This window comes from Cervus canadensis, chromosome 19 (genome assembly GCF_019320065.1).
Source record: "Cervus canadensis isolate Bull #8, Minnesota chromosome 19, ASM1932006v1, whole genome shotgun sequence".
Classification (NCBI taxonomy): domain Eukaryota; kingdom Metazoa; phylum Chordata; class Mammalia; order Artiodactyla; family Cervidae; genus Cervus; species Cervus canadensis.
Genome location: NC_057404.1, coordinates 5,221,398 through 5,239,034, shown reverse-complemented (window position 1 = coordinate 5,239,034; position 17,637 = coordinate 5,221,398).

The following is a 17,637-nucleotide window of genomic DNA, read 5'->3' as shown; positions in this document are numbered from 1 at the left end:
CTCGTTAGAACTGACTCAAATGTGTTCCTTTTTTAGCTGAGTAATATTCCACTGTGTGTATGCACCACAGCCTCCTTATCCATCCACCTAGCTTGTCCCCTGTGTCTGTCCTCACCCTTTTGTGCTCCCCCCACCCCATCCACACCAGCCCTGCTGCTTCTGGGGGTCACTCGAGGGGCTGCCATTTCAGTGCTGGATGTTCCCGCTGCCTGAATTCTCTTCCCCACACATCCACACCACTTGCTCCTTCAGTAGCTGCTGCTGCTTCTTTTTTTTTTTGGCCACACCATAGCATGCGGGATCTTAGTTCCCCAACCAGGGATTGAACCCACGTCACCTGCAGTGGAAGCTAGGAGTTTTAACCATTGGACTGCCAGGGAGGTCCTTCCTTCTTTAAGTCTTTGGTCAAATTCTCCGTTTAAGTAAAGCAGTCCCTGAGTAAGAGAGCAGACCCTCAGTTCTCACTGAGATCGTCTCTGCTCCCTGACCTGCTGACCACTTCCTGTCCAGAGTTGATCACTTCTTCTTTCTGCTCGCCTCCTGCATTTGCACTGTACCGCCCCTCACAAAAAGGAAGCTCCTTGGAGATGGTGTTGTTCTCTGCAGTATCCCTAGCATCTGTAACACTGCCTGGCTTGATAAATATTTGTTGAATTAATGAATTGATGGCAGTTTCTTCAGAGGCTAAATGATCATTACCTAGAAACCCCCTTGCCTCCCCATTAAAAATAAATAAATACAGATGTCCACTCACTAATGGAATAGGTATTTTTTTGTAAGTTGGCTATGAAATCAAATCTGTTTGCCTCTTGATTTTCATTATGAAATTAAAGATGCATTTCTATGGAAAAAGTCTCCCAGGAGATTAAACAAAGATTAGGAAAGCTTCCAAATCTATGACGTTCTGGGCATCCCTGTCATGCTGTGTTTGCCTGCTGCCGTGGCATTCACCTATCAGTTCTTGCTTCTTTACAACACTTGCAGCCCACAGTGGCAATTCTAATGCTGCCCCTCTCTCTCCAAGGAGGGTATTTTTTTGATGCTAGGATCCCCTCACTCCATGTTATACAATGTTCTGATCTTTCCTCTCCTTTCTTTCTCTGAGAGCCTAATGGATAATGATATTGTCCACGCTTATCAAGCATACCGTCTTACAGTTTACAGTTAGAACTGAAGCACAGCTTCAGCTTAGATTTCCTGCTCTTACCCTCACTCACGCTGCAGAGTCTCTTGCCCTGAAACCCCCTCTCCTAACAGATATTTCTTAGAGTCCTCAAGGGTGAGCCCCACAACTTGAATGTCAGCTGTAGACCCCATTTGGTGTCTGCCGTATCCTTTCTCTCTTTCTTCGGCTGTCCATAATTGAAGTCCACTGCCAAAGACGTCTCTTGAAAGACTCTCATCATCATCAGCTCAGGTGGTGTTCACTGGGGGCCGCTGTTTCCAGATGCTCCCAGGACTGCCAGTCCTCTGGAGTTCTCACTGCCGAGAAGTGGAGGATTGAATGTGGGCCAAGGGTATCGCTGCATTTGGTCCTCTGGATGTTGAAAAGCATTGCTTGGGTTGATTTTTTTTTTTTTTGGTTGCTGTTTGTTTATTGTCTTCTTAAAGCATTGAAGTGATGGTTGACTTGACGTCTACCATTCCTACCAATGTTTCAAAAATCTTAAGGTCAAGTTTTAATCAGAACTCAAACCCAAGATTCCACATGAGCTTCTTTTTAAAAATAATTTTATTTACTAATTTTTGGCTGTGCTGGCCGTCTTCACTGCTGCTAGGGTTTTTCTCTAGCTGCATCATTCCAGGGCTACTCTAGTTTCAGTGCATGGGCTTCTCCTGTTGCTGAGCACAGGCCCTAGGGCACACAGACTTCAGTAGTTGCAGCTCCCCGGCTCTAGATAACAGGCTCAATAGTCGTGATGCTCAGGATTAGTAGCTCCATGGCATGTCGGATCTTCCCAGATCACGGATTGAACCCATGTCTTCTGCACTGGCCGGCCACACCAGGGAAGCCCCACATGAGCTGCTTGATGCTGTCTGAGCTTGCAAGGATTTGAATTATCCCATGGGGGAGGTTTGGGAATGAGAGCCTTGAGAAAGTGATCCCCCTCTTGCTCTAAGCATAGCTGCTTTATTCTTGTAGGGGAACCCATTACCCCAGTGAAGCTGACTGTTGCAAGCATCCATGGTGGTGTTCGTGCGTAGTTCACGCTGTGTTCCATTCATTCCATTATTCACTAGATCCGCTGAGCACTTACTCCAGGCGAGATGACATGCTGAGGAGACAGCAGTGAACCATACAAACGTGACTCCTGACCACGTGGAGCTCACCTGTGGTCTAAGGAGGGAGGCAGGTACTACACAGGTAAATGCACATTGAGTACAGATGAGTTAAGACCATTAAAGGAAAAGCCAGGTTTATTGAGATTGTATGGGGAGGGGGTAGTGGGACAGCCTCCTGGGTTGTGGGAAAGGGGTTCTGGGGCAGCCCCGCCTTGAGGACTGACAGAGGGAAGCTGAGACCTGAAGCATGGGTAGGAGTTACATAGGAATAAAGAGGAGAATGATGTTCTAGGCAGAGAAAAATTTTTTTAAAGATCAAGGTATCAGGGAATCTATAAAATATGTAAAACATTAATTTATCACTAGTAAAATGGCTGGCTGCAGCATATTCAGTTTAAACATGGGTTGTAGTAATAATAATATCCAAAATAACCCGTCTTATTCCCAGTGACTCAACACATTTTCTTTGCGCCTGCCTCCTGCTCTGCAAAACCTGTGGCAAGTGAACATTTATGAGAATGCCAGGACCCTTTGGTTGATCAGGGTTTTTGGTTTGTTTGTTTGTTTGTTTAGTTTTGATAATTTAAGTCATTTCCAGGGAATCCCCTGAAAGTCCAGTGGTTAGGACTACACTCTCACTGCCGAGAGTCCGGGTTCAGTACCTGGTCAGGGAACTAAAATCCCTCAAGCTGCATGATGCAGCCAAAAAATAAGCAATGTCCAGAACCTAGTCCTTTGCTTAAGCCATGGAATTTCTTGGTATGTTTTTTAAAGTGGTCACCAGCTTTATGCTCTGGTGGGCTGGATCAGTGCTTGAAAAGCCCCTAAGTGTACACGTAAGGGAATTTCTGTGTCTTGATGCACAAATGAAGAGAAAAAAAGCACATTGCGTAAGAAAGGTGCAGCAAGAATTTTAGTTTGGAGGCCTGGACATCAGGGCACAGTGAGGCAGCTGGATGATGAGCACGTTTGTTGCTCTTCCGGCTTACCCGGCGGCGCTAGTGGTAAAGAACCACCCTGCCAGTGCAGGACCCGGGTGTGATCCCTGGGTCCGGAAGATTCCCTGGAGGAGGGCATGGCAAACCACTCCAGTATTCTTGCCTGGGGGATTTCATGGACAGAGGACCCTGGCAGGCTACAGTTCACAGGGCCACAAAGAGTCAGACATGACTGAAGCGACTTATGATGCACGCATGCTCACGTACAGGTATAACTGTTTCTGGGAACTGACATGACCTTTCTGGAAGAGGGTGAAGTCGAATTAAGAAGCCAGGGATCCTCCTTTCTGTGCAGCCTCTGGACATACTGGATTTTTCAGGAATCATGGACCACAACCTTGGTGGATGCCAGAAAGAAACGTCCAGCAGTGGCCTTTGCTTCTGTCATTCTCATATTCTTTTATTTTTAGAGTTTTATTTATTTATTTATTGGCTGTGCACGGGCTTTCTTAAGCGGTGGTGGATGGGAGCTCCTGTCTGGTTGCAGTGCGCCGGCTTCTCGTTGCGGTGACTTTCCTTGCTGTGGAGCATGGGCTCCGGGCAAGTGGGCTGTAGTCATTGTGGTGGACCAGCTTAGTTGCTCCGAGGCATGCAGATCTTCCTGGACCAGGGGTCGAACTCATGTCCTCTGCATTGGCAGGCTAATTCTTAACCACTGGATCACCAGGGAAGTCCTCATATCCTTTTTGATAGTTCCTGAAGCTTGTGAGTAAAAATAACCTGCGTTCATGAGATTTATTTCCGCCATCCACAAACCCATCTCTGTGTCTCCTGCATCTAAGACTAGGACACAGAATTTGGATATCCAAGCAACTTGTACTGTTGGGTGTTATGTACATGATAATACTCAAGTGTCCCTTTTCTATGCCAATTTTCATAAGTTCCCGAATTTGTCTATAGAATAGTATTGACTTATGCATAGCACTTTAAAACTGCCTCATGAGCCAGGCATAAATGTCTCATCCATCCATTCATTCAATCAGTACGTATTTATTGTACTAATTGAATATGGGGCTTCCCTGGTAGCTCAGATGGTTAAGAATCTGTCTGCAATGCAGGAGACCCCTGTTTGATTCCTGGGTCGGGAAGATCCCCTGGAGAAGATCCCCTGGAGAAGGAAACAGCAACCCACTCCAGTATTCTTGCCTGGAGAATCCCCATGGACAGAGAAGCCTGGCTGGCTACAGTTCATGGGGTCGCAAAGAGTCGGACACGACTGAGCGACTAAGCTCAGTGAGCACTGTGTATCAGGTGCTGCTTTATGAGCTGGTGGTGAACAAAACAAGTTTCCCATCCTAGTGAGCTCACATTTAACTGAGAGGCACAGGCAGTTAACTAGTATATGTGTATATGAAGAGAGAAATGTGTCAATGATACAAGTGCCAAGAACAAAACATGACAAGGGATAGAGAGTGATGGGGTAGGGTATGCTACTTGGCGCAGGGCAGCCAAGAAGACCTCTTTGAGGAGAGTGCATTTTAGCAGAAATAAGAGAAGAAACTTATTCTTATTTCTGAAAGAAATAAGGGGAGAAACTCCATGGTTTTTGTGGGTAAAGAGCGTTTTGCACAGTTGTTTAACCGCTAAGTCATGTGCAACTCTTCTGTGACCCTGTGGAGTATCTGGAGCCTGTCAAGCTCCTCTTGTCCATGAGATTTTCCTGGCAAGGATACTGGAGTGGGTTGCCGCTTCCTTCTCCAGGGGATCTTCCTGACCCAGGGATCGAACCTGCATCTCCTGCATTGGCAGTAATAAGCGTTATATATGTTGGCAGGCAGATTATTTATCACTGGGCCTCCAGGGTTTTGCACGGAGGGTACAATAAATGCCGAAGAACTGAGGAACAAGTGTGTTTTACTTGTTCAAGGAGCAGTAAGCACAGGTGTGGGTGTGGGGTGGGGCGCTGAGATGACGGCGGGTGGGAAGGAAAATGTGTTAGGACGTAAACGTCTGAGAAGTAGTCAGAGGCCAGAACAAGTCGGGCAAGGTTTTAACAAACTCTGTGTGATGGGCAGGACTTGGAAGGTCTTGAGCAAGGTCTGACATGATCCAACTTAGGTTCTATCCAAGAGATCCCAGAATGGCAGAGACCTTTGTTGTTAGACTGTGAGCGGTTGTCCCTGGAAGAGCTCCAGGACTCCCACCTCCCTCTAACCAGGGCAACCTCACTTCGGTCTACGTCACATGTCTGACTTCTGGATAGAATTTTTTAAAAGAAAGGTTCTCATTATTTCAAAAACTTCTAAAAATTTTTGTTTTATATTACTTTTGATACTCATAAAAATGAGTGGCAAGTGGAAAAATTAAAGTAATAGGAAATGAGTATCTCATACATTTTACTCCATTGAGAAGACAAAAATGGAAACTACTATGAAGGCAGGGGTGGTGGGTCTGAACCTCAGCTGGACCATCTATATTTAGAGCAGTTGGTTGTTCCTTTGTGTTAACTACAAAGTAAAAGGGTGAAATTACAGGTGACGATTATGTAGGGAATTTATGATACTTGTCAGTTGGGTGGGAAGAGAAGGCTGTTTGAAATGAGTGGACTGCTCACATCCATCTTTAAGAACACATGGAGTCAAGGCAGGGATTCCTTGGGCAGTGCAAAGCTGAGCTTTGAAAACATAAGCTGTCAGTTTACATTTTAGATAGAACTTGTCGTTTTTGCCTCTTGCCTTTTGCATTACTTTTTTGAGTGGGAAAAAAAAATCTAAGGTCGGAATTTTAAAAAAATTGATATTTTAAAATATTGTCATGAATTTTTAAATTCATTATCTCGAGAGGTATTTTTAAGGTATTATTAAGTTGTTGCTTACATTTACTAAGTGACAACAATATGATAGGGTGTGTGTTTTTAATGTGATTGATCTAAAAAGACATAAATCTTTAAAACTCAAAACCTCAGTAGAAGTGTCATTATTGAAAGGAAGCTTGCTCTCTGCTAGCCTCTGTGTTGAACATTTTACACGCATTAGATGTTTTAATCTCCACCACCACCCAGAATCGGGCATTATTTTACGCTCCACAGATAAACTGAGTCACAGAAAATAAAATGATTGACCCGGACTGGGAGAGCTGAGCTTGGGAAATGGATCTGTCAGCCTCAAGGCCAGCCCTTTGATGACTGCATGGAGCCGTTCTCCCAGGAAGGGAAGGGTGGTTTGTCTGGAATACTCCAGACGTGGTCCAGATCTTGGTGGCAGAGAGAAATTTCACAGCCTCTGTGCCTTTGTGAAACTATCTTCATGTGAGCCCGTCATCCTGTGACCACATGAAAGTTGTTCCTAACGCTCTGGGGTGTGGAACCTTCGCAGATCAGCATCTTGGGGTTCTTCTGGGGATGGATATTTACCATCTGAAGTAACTTTTAAAAAATTACCTGATGAAAAAAAAAATTACCTAATGAAACCTCAAAACTTGATAGCCATAAAATAATACTAATTGTGCTTGCCTGTGTTGCTAGATGTGAACCCCTGATTTTGAGATATGTTTGTCAATATCTTTCTCCTCAAGAGATCAAGATATCTAGGAATATCATTCCTTAGATGGTGAACAAACCACGCTTATTCTTTGCTTGAATAAATTTATTTCTTAATCCTGAAAACATAAAAGCCTAGTCTATAGTATTTGGGTTTTAATGTGTAAAAAAAGGGAAATGGATTAAAAGTTAGATATTGACACTAGAGGAGAAGGAACAGACATGACGGTGTGAATGCCCTTGGATCACACTGTGTTCATTAAATGTTGATGGAATCTGAATTCTTCAGCTGGAGGAATCAGGTTGAGGAGGAATTAAAACAGTCAGTTGTCTTCAGCGTCCTCTCTGCCTTCTCTGTCTGTCTCTCTCTCTGTTGCCCTCCCTTGATGTGAAAGAAAAAAGGTACTAGGGTAACCGACAAAATTACCAAAAAAGTAGACTAGAAAGTGGGAACTGAACCTAGTAATTTGAAAGCGTACTGTAAGGTTACAAATACTAAAACAGCGCTTGGCCAGGAATTAGGCGGCAGGTGTTGAGTTGCTTAGCCGTGTCTGACTCTGTGACCCGTGGACTGCAGTGCATCCAGCTTCCCGGTCCTCCATTATCTCCCAGAGGTTGCTCACACTCATGTCCATTACAGTGATGCTATCAACCATCTCATCCTCTGCCGTCCCCCTCTCCTTTCGCCTTCAATCTTTCGCAGCATCAGGGTCTTTTTCACTGAGTCAGCTCTTCTCATTAGGTAGGAGATCAGATTAGAAGATCAAGAATCAGATTTACTTCCAGGTGGGTAAAGGAAAACAGAATCAGTGGGAAAGTGACTGGATGGATATTGAAAAACTAATTTGTTCTGTCATTTTCTAATTCTTTAGGAAAAAAGAATGACAAAGGATTTTCTCATTGCTTACATCAAAGTAAATTCCATTTGGAGGAGATTTTAATGTAAAAACTTAGCTCCATAAAATATTAGAAAGAAAATAAATATCTTAGGATGGTAAAAGGTTTTTAAAGCATAACTCTAAAGTAGAAACAGGAACAGTTGATTGATTTTATTAAATTTTAATTAAGAGCTTGTGTGTGATTAAAAACATAATGTCCAATTGAAAGATATATACAATCTTATAAACGTTATTATCTTTATTATATAGGGAGCCCTTCTAAGTAGAAAAAAATCATCCCTCCAATATCATAGTTTAATAGAATGATGAACATACTTAACATCAATTTTGCTGAAAAAAAAAAAAACTGTTTAGTAAGTGTTTAAGAAAATACTTTTAATGTCACAAGCAATCAGTTGCATATTGAAATGAAGAATTTTTTTTTTTTGCTTATCAGACTCAGAGGTTAGAAAGCATAATATTTAGTCCTATGGGGTATAAGAAAATTGACACCATGGATAAGAAGAGGATTATATAATATTTCTGGTAAAAAATTTGGCAGTGTGCATCAGAAACTTTTAAAATGTTTAAGCTGTCAACCCGGTATTTTCACCCAAAAGTATTTATCCTAAGAAAATAATTTAAAATGTGGACAAAAGCTTGATACAAATGTATTTATTGGGCTTCCCTGGTGGTTCAATGGTAAAGAATCCGCCTGCCAGTGTAGGAGACACGGGTCTGATGCCTGATCTGGGAAGACCCCACATGTTCCGGAGCAATTAAGCCCTTGAGCCGCGACTGCCGGGCCTGCGTGCCTGGAGCCTGAGCTCTGCGGGAGAGAAGCCGCTGCAGTGAGGAGCCCGCGCACCCCAGCTAGACGGTAGCCCCTGTGAGCTGCAAGCAGAGGAAAGCCAGAGCAGCCACAAAGACCCAGCTCAGCCAACAGTAAACACATATTTAAAAAACGCATTTATTGTGTCATGAAGGGTCGTAAATAGTGAACGCTGTAGGAAATTGCTCATGACTAAATTATATGTAAAAAAGATCTCAATTTGATTAATTTTCTCCACGGAAATACTGGAACAAAGTGTTAGGTAGATTTTGGACTCTTTTTCCCTATTCTAACTACCTAACAAAAGTATATCAAATTGTTAATAGTGATTGTCTCTGGCATTTTAGGTGATTTTTGTTTCTATCTTTAAACTTTTGTGAGTTCTCTGAAATGTCTACAGTGCTTGTGTATTTCCTCCAAACTTAAAGGAGAAGCAATTAAGCATTAAAAAAAAAAATTCCTTCTCTTTGGCTTCAGACAAATTTGGAGCAAATCCTCCTCGGATGGCTAGCCGGTACCAGTCTTTGGTGCTGCAGTGAGTTAGTCTATGCATCTTTTCCTTGGTAGCTGAGAGAAGGGTCCTTGACAAGGTAGTCAGAGGGAGGAGGCAGACAGGTTGCTTTATCCCCTAAGTGCTTCTGCTTTTGTGGACCCTTTTTTCCATAAAAAAATAAAAAATTGTATTTTAGAATTGGGTTGATATGTAGAGGAATATAAACCAGTGTAGATTATATTTTTTTTTCTGATTTTAAAAGAAATTAAAACAATTTCGTGGGCTCCTGAAAGGATCATGGCCCTAGGTCCTGCTAACTGGCCCTAAAGAAGGAGGCTCCCAGGTGGGAGGCTCCGGGGTACAGGAATGGGGAGGGGCTGGTGGAGGATTCTAAAAGGAATATTCTACTCCACTGAGTGGCCTTGAGTAATCCAACTTATTGTTTGTGAGAACAATGCAAATTTCAGGGCCCCAGGGCATGCTTCCTAAGCCCTGTTGTGAATTGCGCATTACATTTTCAAAGTCTTTATTGGGAGGCTGCTCGAATTCTAAGTGAATTTCCGATTTTGTTCTATTTGGTGGGGGACCTTAGTTCTCCAGTCAGGGGTCAAACTGGTGCTCCCTGCAGTGGGAGTGGAGTCCTAACCGCTGACTGCCAGGGAAGTCCTCTCTCTGTGAATTTCTGATTGAGGGAGAGAGTGGTTCCCGAGAGGCAGGGCGGCTCCCAGACTTCTGACCCGGGCACCTGGCTCAGGGATGGTGCCATTTTTCACTGAGAGGAGGAAGATTTATATCTGGATATGTTGAATTTTAGGTGACTTGCGACCCAAGAAGGAGGTGGAAAGTAAATCCGTGGGATGTCCTAGAACTCAGGGGAGAGGTGTGCTAGATTCATGGGCTTAAGACGTCTAAGGACAGGAGGTGGGTGATGACACAAGATGGGTGAGTGACTGAGACAGCGGTGAGAAGAGGTGCCGTAAAAACGGTACTACCAGAATGCTTCCAGAGGTTTCGGTGGAGAGTGCCTGGGGGCAGGAAAAGCTCTGGCTACTGATGGTGACACTGAGAAAGGATATAGTTCCTGAAGGAGGACGGGATTCACAGGTTGAAAAGCCACAAAGAGGTTTAGCAAGATCAGGGTGAAAAAGAAAGATGTTTAAAGGTTAGACAGTTGTTGGCAGCCTCCCTGAGAACATTGAGTGCCTGGCCAGATTACAGTGGGTTTAGGAATAGATGGATGAAGAAATTGAGAGATGACTCTTTTGAGAAGCTGGCTGTGAAAGGGTGGAAAGAATTCAGGTTATGGTAGGGGCCATTATTATTCTTTAGTTTTATTTATGAGAAAGGATTAGTAGAGCATGCTTATATACTGAGGGAGTAGGGGAACGTTATGGGGTGAATTGTGTTGTCCAGAATTCCTATGCTCAAGTTCTAACCTTGGGTACCTCAGAATGTGACTTATTTGGAAACAGGGATTTTGGAGATATAATTAATTCATATGAGGTTATATTGGTGTAGGGTGGGCCCTAATCCAGTATGACTGGTTTCACAGGTGAGTTCTTTATGGCTGAGCCACTGGGCAAGCCTTAAAGGAAATGTTGTATGGAGATATGCAAACAGAGAGAATGCCATATGAACAGAAAGGCAGAGCTTAGGGTTATGTGTCTACAGGCCTAGGACCACCAAAGGTTGTCAGCAAACCACCAGACTTGAGGTGGGAGGCTTAGAACGGGTCTTTCTCTAGCACTTTCAGGGAGGCCATCACCCTGGCAACAGTTTGATTTCCCACTTCTGTCCTCCAAAACTGTGAGATAATACTTTGATTGTTTAAGTGGTACTTTGATGTGGGAGCCCTGGAAAAAAGAGACAGAGGAGGAGAAGGGAGGGATGGGAAGAGGAGCCCTGAATAAAGCCTAAGTCGAAGGCTCTGGCTAGGTGGTAATGTCAGAGCAGCATCTGCTTAGTGACCATCGTGGGAGGTGCGTTAAAGGAGATGTGGAAATGCTTCCGAACCAACTAGGCAACTTGTAGAGGCCTACGTCAGGTGTTTTGGTTGTATCTCTTTGATCAAATGACCTAGAAGTCATTTCTACATACTGCCTGCTGGAGACAAAAATCCTTGTGATTTTTTTTTTCTAATTGATCATTTCTTTATTATGTAAGTTCAATAAAATCTAACATCACATAGCATAATTCAGAGTGCTTTTAAAGATAACAATTATAGGAACTTGGGAAGATAAATCTTGGTAGTATTGACAAAGTGTTTATGTAGATTTTTCCAAATACCTCAACTTGAGCAGGAAAGTGGGAGTGAATAAGGAACAAATTGCACTCAACAATATTTTAACAAATTGATTTCCACTAAAATGAAAAAAGATTCATGTCTTGGCTGAATATTAATTCTTATGCTTTTTATAGAGGGCCAAATTAATCTTTAAAATAAAATTCATAATTCAACCAAATAAAAACCACATACATCAAGCAAAAGAGCTAGAAATTTGTTCAATGAATTGCAGCTGCTGCTTAACTCAACTTGATCTTCATCTATTTACTTTTGGGGAGCAAATGCACTATCAGACCATTGCTGCCGTATTTACTTCGCACATGACTTTTCATTTTTATTTATTTATTCAGTTGGCTGCGCTGGGCCTTCTCTGGTTGCCGTGAACCGGGGCTACTCTTTGTGGTACGCAGGCGTCTTCTTGCAGTGGCTTCTCTTGTAGCGCATGACCTCTGGGCACTCGGGCTTCAGTAGTTGCAGCACAGGATCTCAGGAGTTGTGGTGCATAGGCTTGTTTGCCCCCATGGCATGTGGAATCTGTTTTTGGACCAGGGACTGAACGCCTGTCCCCTGCGTTGGCAGAGAGATTCTTAACCACTGGACCACCAGGGAAGTCCCTGTAAATGACTTTGGCTGATGTTGTTTTGGCTAAAAGGGTTTGAATACTATGATGAGCAGGAGAAGGGCTATTTTGTGTTTATGGATAGCCTGGAAAAACGTACATCTGAGCAGCGGTTGTGTTCAGTGGTGGAGTATGAGGTGAAGAGCGGGGAAAAGGAGCACTAAAGAGACAGGTTACAACTTGCAAAACTGTGTGGCCCAGGGCGTCACTTCACTTCTCTGGGTCTCAGATTCCTTATCTCTGTTGCTTAGTTACTCAGTAAGGTCCAACTCTTCTGCGACCCCGTGGACTGTCGCCTGCCAGGCTCCTCTGTCCATGGGATTTCCCAGGTAAGAATACAGGAGTGGGTTGCCATTTCCTTCTCCAGGGGATCATCCCAACCCAGGGATCGAAACCATGCTTCTTGTGTCTCCTGCATTGGCAGGTGGATTCTTTACCACTGAGACACCAGAGAAGCCCTTCCTTGTGTCTAACACAGGGTTAACTGGGCTACTTCACTATTGTATGGGAAAGCATCTAGCAGGGTGTCTGAGGCAGAGTAAAAGTGCAATTGATGTTGGTAGCATCTCTTTAATGATGAGGATCTGTAATGGGTGACGGTATAGTGGAGGGAGAGACAAGTGAGTTTTGGAATAGGCTGATCTAGACACAAATTTTAGCTCAGCTTCTTACCAGAGCTTGGTTGACTCTAGTCAAGTTACTGAACTTCTTTGAGTCTTGTTGTCTTCATCTTCACACTCTTATTTTGGAAAGTTAGGTACTGATTAAATGAGATAGCGTAAAAGAAGAAAGCATCTGGCATAGTGACTGTCAGAGTCACCGGGGCCTGTGTGACATCTTTACGTGAATTGCAAAAATCAAGCCCTTCTCCAAGTGGCTTGACTTCTGCCTGTTAGAGAATCTTCCTAATTTACTGATAATTAGAACAAAACACTTGACTGCTTACATTAATTTTCTAGAACCATGGCAGGATATCACATGTTGGGTGGCTTTTAAAGAGCAAGAGTTTGTTTCTCATAGTTCTGCAGCCTGTGAAGTCATGATCAGGGTGCTGACGGGTCGATTTCTCCTGAGACCTCTCTTCTTGGCTTGCAGATGGCTGCCTTCCTACCCTGTCCTCACATGGACTCACCGTGTGCACACATCATTGCTGTCTCTTCCTCTTCTTATAAGGACACCGGTCCTGTTGGTTTAGGGCTCCATCCTTTTGATCTTATTTAACTTCAATTACCTTGATAAAGGTCCTATCTCCAAAAATTACAATGGGTTAGGACTCCAACATACTCATTTACAAGGGACACAGTTCACTCCATAACACTTCCGTCTGCCAAAAAATTGTCAGACTAAATCGGCAAATCTGTGGTGTTTACACTTTGAATGTGGTGCTGCCCTGCAGAGTGTGACTTGGAGAGCCGTTCACAAGTCTGGCACACAGTAGGTGCTGGTTTAATTTATCTCCTCTTCTTCCCTCTGTCTCCTGTCGGTCTTCTTCTCTTTCTGCCAGGCAGGGCACTCCGACTGGTAGACCTGGTAGCCTTACCTGAGTTGTCTCCATTCTGATTTGAGTGGCCATGACCCCCTAAGGAGGACTCTCCATGGGGAGCAAATATAGCTTGATTTTTCTGGTCCCCACATATATTGAGTCAGAGCTGATGCTTCCACTGTATGTTTCTCTTTATCCCGCTGTCTCCTTATCTCCTCAAGCCAACCTGTGAGCATGAACCTGGAGGAAGTCAGATGGAGCGCCTCAGCAGTAAGGGGCCGGGGAGCTCTCGGAGCAGAAGCCGAACAAGGACCAGCTGGTGAAGAGGAGCTGATGCTGGGCCAGGTGCTGTGTGTCTGCCCTGTCGCCTCAGCTCCACCATTCCCACTCACTGCTTGAAGGCTTCTGTCCAGTAATCTTTCTGGTCACCCCTGTGCTTGTCATCATTGATGGCTTCACCTTCTAGGAGCTGATCCATCCAGCACCAATGACTCGCAAACACCAAAGCCAGTGACTGTCAAACACCAAAGCCAGTGCTTTCATCTCCATCCCCTGCAGCTGCCATACGAGTCATCTTCTAATAGTGCAGCGTTCCGAAACGACTGCTCCGCTCGTCCTGCTCCTCAGCTGAGACCTCCTGCACTTCCACTCGTCTTGCTTGATCCCTGCTGTAACGTTTCATTGCTGTCATTGAGATGGCTGGTCCACTGATCAAATTCCTTTCTCTGTATCTTGCAGAGCCCTCCTGCGCTTTCCTTCCCTCATTATCTAACTTAGATTCCACGACACATCATTGTAATCACTGTCTTTAGATATCCTGAATTCCCTTGTTCCTTTCATCTTTTGTTACTCTTACCTGGTAAAACTCTGACCTTGGATGAACCCAAGCATTTGCCTTCTCTAGCCTTACACCTGAATACTTGGGCATTGCTACCTTGTACTTGCGATGGCCTTACCTTAACTTAAAATAAGCTTGCTTTCTACTTTCCCAGTGACATTCTATGACTTGCTTGATACCCAGACTTCCCAACCCTTCCTCCATTTCTTCCAAGTAGTTGTCAGCTGATGAAATTATCTTCTTGGAGAAATAGAAGCCGTCAAATGCGATCTCCTTTATCTCTCTCTCATGGAATCTGCAGACCTTCCTGTGTCTGCATCATCCTGGCTCTCCCTCTATCATGTACTTCCGGTACTTGCTGTCTCTGCGACTTTTCTCTTTCCCTACCTGACTGTCTCCTCTTTCTACTGAAGCGCAGAAGCCTTCTCAGACTCTCCCTCAACCTGATCTTCTGCCTGTAATTGCTCCATCTCTCTGCTTCTCCTCACTGTCAAACTTCTTAAAGGGGCTGTCTTTTGTCTCTGTATTTCCACCAAAAACACTCTTTGTTTTCATAGATTGCCTAATATAGTGGACCCTCTTTGGTCCTCATTTTGTTTGGCTTAGTAGCAGCAAGTCAACAAAGTTAAAAACTCCTCTTTAATACTGAGGTACCACTGCCTTCTAGTTTTATGTCTGTTTTCTTATACATTCTATCTCTGAGTATCACATTTTCTTAGGAATTGGTCATAGGCCTTCTTTTTTCCTCCACACTATCTTTCCACATCATCATCTCCATTCCCATGCTTTTAGATACCATCTATAGAGTGATGATGATTCCAGTTCCACTTTCTTTTCTGAACTTCAGAACTAATGAAGATCTGACATCTCCACTGGGATGTTTTGCATAGATCTTAATCATGAAATGTCTATAATTCTTTATAGTCACTTCTCAAAATATTTATCTCAAACTCTTTACCATGTCAGGAAATGGTAATATGTAGTAAACCAGCCGAAAAACCTGGGAGTTATTCTTTTTTTTTTTAAAGTTTATTTATTTAATATTTTTGGCTGCACTGGGTGTTTGTTGCTACTCATTGGCTTTCTCTGGTTGTGGCGAGTGGGGGCTATTAGCAATGCATGGGCTTCTCATTGCAGTGGCTTCTCTTGTTGCAGAGCATGCTCTGTAGGGCTCGTGGACTTCAGTAGCTGTAGCATGTGGGTGGGCTTAGTTGCCCCTTAGCATATAGAATCTTCCTGGATCGGGGACTGAACCTGTGTTCCCTGCATTGGCAGGCAGGGAACCTGCCTTAACCCCTGGACCACCAGGGAAATTCAGGATTTTTCTTGATTTTTTTCTCTGCCTTACCTTCCATATCTAATACATCACATTTGGACTTTACTTCCAAAATATTTTTGCAGGTAGGCTACATCTCTCCATTTCTACTGCCATCAACAAAGTGCAACCAATATAACTTCACTCCTGGACCACTGGTTCCTAACCTGTCTTTCTAATTATATTCTTGCAGTTCTCCAAGCCACTTTCCACCCAGCCGCCATGGTAGATTACACAATGTAGATTTCATCCTTCCATTTCTCTGATGAAGACTATTGGGAGACTTTCTGTTGCTTTTGGAATAAAAACTGATGGCCGTTCCATGTCCGTACAAGCCTGCCCTGCATGGATTGTTGTTGTTGTTTGGTTGCTAAGTTGTGTCCGACTCTTCTGCAACTCCATGGACTGCAGCCTGCCAGGCTCTTCTGTCCATGGGATCTCCCAGGCAGAAATACTAGACGGGGTTGCCATTTCCTTCTCCAGGGTGTCTTCCTGATCCAGGGATTGAACCCACGTCTCCGGCATTGCAGGTAGATTCTTTACCACTGAGCCACGTAAATGATTCCCAATCGTTTAGCTGAAGTGATTTCTAAGCAAAGTGTTGAAGGTGTGGCTCGACCCTTCCTGACTGCTGGTAGTAAATGCCAGAAGAGAGAAATGAATGGAAGATGGAATTGTTAAGGAGAAAGGAACTAGATTTACAGATTTGGACAATTCTCAGCCTTTCCATATCAGAAAAAGTGAGAAAGCGTGTTCAGGAGAGAACCCTAAGGGTATATCCAATTGACCATTGGATAAGAAGATTAGTAAGGGTTGCAACATGGACCTCATCAGCCATCTAGATAGAGGCCAGGTGTTATCCTTTAAGACAAGGTGGAAATGACCCCAAAGGTGACAGAGATCATTAGGACTGTTTCCTTTGTTTCAAAAGGAAGAACCATTGCCTTACTTTCAGCAGGCCAGCTGACCTCTGCCTAAAGCCATGGTGGGTAGGGCCATCCAGAACCTGGGAGTCCCCACCCCTGTGGGACAGAGTTTCAGGTCAGGGTGGATCACTCCCCCAGTGGGTCCAGAAGGTGGGACTCTTGCCCTACTGGGTTTGCAAGGTTGGATTTCTGTTTCAATAGGCCTGGGGCACAGAGAATTGAGCTAAAGAGGATTATTATTCAGCTTTAAGATGAAGAAGAACTAAAGAGCCTCTTGATGAAAGTGAAAGAGGAGAGTAAAAAAGTTGGCTTAAAGTTCGACATTCAGAAAACTAAGATCATGACATCCGGTCCCATCACTTCATGGCAAATAGATGGGGAAACAGTGGCAGACTTTATTTTTGGGGGCTCCGAAATCACTGCAGATAGTGATTGCAGCCATGAAATTAAAAGACACTTACTCCTTGGAAGGAAAGTTATGACCAAACTAGACAGCATATTAAAAAGCAGAGACATTACTTTGACAACAAAGGTCCGTCTAGTCAAGGCTATGGTTTTTCCAGTGGTCATGTGTGGATGTGAGAGTTGGACTGTGAAGAAAGCTGAGTGCCGAAGAATTGATGCTTTTGAACTGTGGTGTTTGGAGAAGACTCTTGAGAGTCCCTTGGACTGCAAGGAGATCCAACCAGTCGATCCTAAAGGAGATCAGTCCTGGGTGTTCATTGGAAGGACTGATGCTAAAGCTGAAACTCCAATACTTGGGCCACCTCATGTGAAGAGCTGACTCATTTGAAAAGATCCTGATGCTGGGAAAGATTGAAGGCAGGAGGAGAAAGGGATGACAGAGGATGAGATGGCTGGATGACATCACCAACTTGATGGACATGAATTTGAGTAAACTCCGGGAGTTGGTGATGGACAGGGAGGCCTGGCGTGCTGCGGTCCATGGGGTCGCAAAGAGTTGAACACGGCTGAGCGACTGAACTGAACTGAACTAAAGATCTCATGGAGTTTCCTTTATGGTTTGGACTTATTTGGGATCCATTAACAACTTTATTCTTTCATGTTTCACCCTTCTGGAATAGAAATGTCTGTCCTATGCCTGTCCCACCATCATATGTTGGCGGCACACAACTTGTTTAATTTCACAGGTTCCCAGATGAAGAGTAATTTGCCTCAAGATGAATCATACCTTGAATCTTACCCACAT